This window comes from Octodon degus, unplaced genomic scaffold, assembly GCF_000260255.1.
Source record: "Octodon degus isolate 3935 unplaced genomic scaffold, OctDeg1.0 scaffold00043, whole genome shotgun sequence".
In the NCBI taxonomy this organism is placed as follows: Eukaryota; Metazoa; Chordata; class Mammalia; order Rodentia; family Octodontidae; genus Octodon; species Octodon degus.
This window is the reverse complement of record NW_004524619.1, coordinates 9,142,744-9,145,477: the sequence shown is the minus strand read 5'-3', so window position 1 is coordinate 9,145,477 and position 2,734 is coordinate 9,142,744.

The window sequence follows — 2,734 nt, the reverse complement described above, 5'->3', positions numbered from 1 at the left end:
TGGGTATCTTTGGGCTGCATTCAGCATTCCAGCTGAGAGCTGGGTATTGAAATGTGTGCCTCCCAGTAAACATGGCAAGCAAGATCCAGTACCCTGGTGATGTGTTTGGCATACTAGAAAGTGCTCCTAGCTGCAGTCAACATTAGCGGATGTGTGCCTTTCGGTAGGTGCCTAAATCTTCCTGGGCCTCAGTGTCAGATTTTGTTAAATAAGAGGATGGGGCTTCATAGTTCAGAGATCCCTTTCTGCACTAACTTTTTGTGACTCTGGAAAGAATGATAGAGTATGTAAGTGGTAGGACACCAAATCTCTGCAACTCTTTGAGTTCCAAATTTAGTAAGATAGTTTAAACATTTTTAGTTTGGAGATAGTAGCAAAAAAACATTTAGTGGGACCTACGTCAGTGCAATGTGCATAATGTTCTGTAACATGCTTGCATTATAAATGTTCCAAATGCTATTCCCCTGGAGCTGGGACCCTGGCGTCTAGGCCCCTCTCTCCCAACTCCTTAGCTGCCCTGAAACCACTGTGCAGTTTACCTGAGTCAGGCTGGTGGAGCATAACCACTACAACTATTAAATGTCACCATGATCTTGGCACTGGGTAGCCCTCACTGTACCCCATTATCCAGCAGCCAGGTGATTGTTTAAATTGACTAAGTTGGGCTGGGGATATAGCTCAGTGGAATAAGGGCTTGCCTGGCAAGCACAAGATCCTGAGTTCAATCCCTGGTACCACAAAAAAAATAAAAAATAAAAATAAATAATAAATAAATAAATAAATAAATGCATTGACTAAGCTGTATTGTTTTGCATGTTTCCCAACAGTTAATACATATAATAGTAGTGAAGGTGTCACAGGTACTTTTCTCCATATGATTATTGCCAATACTCATTAGCACACATAATTATGCATTCTTCCTTTGGCTTTGGAGTGGAGGCTGTCTCCCTCCTAGTGTACAAAAGAGAGCGTGTTGCCTGATTTGTTCACCTCTGGCTTTCCAGCGTGGTCCACGGTGCCTAGCATGTAGGAGATGTTTGACCGTGACTGGCCAGATGTAGGAGCAAAGGCTTCACATTCACGCAGAGGTCTGTGACCATACAGCCAAAACACAAAGAATGGACAAAGCCCCGGCTCTTGTGTTCTGACAGAAAAAATTAATTTTCTCCCAGTTCCCAATTTGAGCATCAAAGCCATCCGGACCATTTGCCCCGGGGTCAGGCTGTGCTTAGCTCGGTTTGGGCGGTGTGCACAGAAGCAGAGAATTCATTATAACCGGGTAGTCATCCGTAGAGATCGTAGACACTAGTGCCCATGGGTGGGGTGCACCTGGCGCTTTCCCGTGGGACCGGTTCCCTGCGTGGCTCCCCTCGCTGGGGGCAAGACTTGTCCAGACTCGCGGGAGTCCGGGGTCTTCTGCCCCAGGAGAAAGCACCAATGGACCCTCGGGGTCCTTCTTCCTGCCAGCAAATTCTGCAATTAGTCCCACCCCTGCTAGGTAACTTTGCAGGACTACAGGGCAAGAGGGGTGGCCTGGGTCCTAGCCCGACCTCGTGCAGTGGAAGCTGGAGCCCACCCCCACCCGTATTCCTGCAACCTAAGAACCTGAGGGTGCAGAGGCTGGAGGCAGGCGACGGGGGTAGATTGGGGGGGGGGTGGAGAGCGGGACGCGCCAAGTCCCCACTGCAGAAAGCAATAGAACCCAGGCGGCGGGCGGGCGCGCTCGGAGACTTGGCGACGTCAGGAGCGCGCGGTGGCTGCCCGGGTAGCGGGAGTTGCGCTTCGCGGGTGAGGATGACTCAGCCTCACTCGGCAAGTCCTTACCACCCGCCCGCCGAGGGCTCTGCAAAGTTCCCGGTCACACCCCGGACCCTGTACGGGGATTTGGGGCCCCGAGAGCTGGGTACCAGGCTTGGGGAAGCGGCAAGAGTCTGCGGGGAGCCGGGTCCTGCGCCCAGGGCTTTCCCGACTGGACTCCCCGCAACCTCCGTTGCGGGCACCTCGCGTGCGCCTCCGCCTCCCATCTGCCGGCAGCCTGCGGCCAGGGGCTCGCCTTGAGCCCGGTGGAGAAACCAAGGGTATCTGCGGGTCGTGGGCTCGCGCAGCCTCGCTTCTCCCGGCCCGGCCATCCCGGCTACCGCCACTCACCGCAGCCGCGCGGACCCCGGCCTTGGGGGGCTAGCGCTGATCAAAGCCCCCGGTCCGGGTCGGGACCCCGGGGACGCGGCACTCCATCGATCCTTCCCCGCGGTGGCGCGGCCGCGCCGCGGAGCCCTAGCCCGACCCCTGACCCCATGTCCTCCCCACCCACCCACCCGCCCGGCCGCCGGCCCCGCCTCAGGATTCTGCCCCAGAAAGGCACGCGGCGCGGGTAGGGGCGTGGGCGGGGGTCGCGCCACCTCCCCGGCGCCACAGCCCTAGACCCCGCTGCTCCCGACCCGGCCCCGCCCCCGCCCAGGCGGACTACGCACCCGGCGCCGCCCCGCGCCGCCAGGGGCCAAGTGTGGGGTCCCGGGCCCGGGTCTGCTTCCCTCCCGCGCCCCAACCACCACCCGCTCGGGTCGCTGGGGCCTGGGAACGCGCGGGGCTGGCCGGAGCGTCGCGCCCGCGGCGGCGGACTGCGGAGTTGTAAAGAACTCGGCGGCCGCAGTGGGCCGGGCGGGGCAGGGCGCGATCCGCCGCGGCCAAGGACACGGGAGTTTGCCGTCCCCGCCCGCGCGGCGCCTCCCGCCCT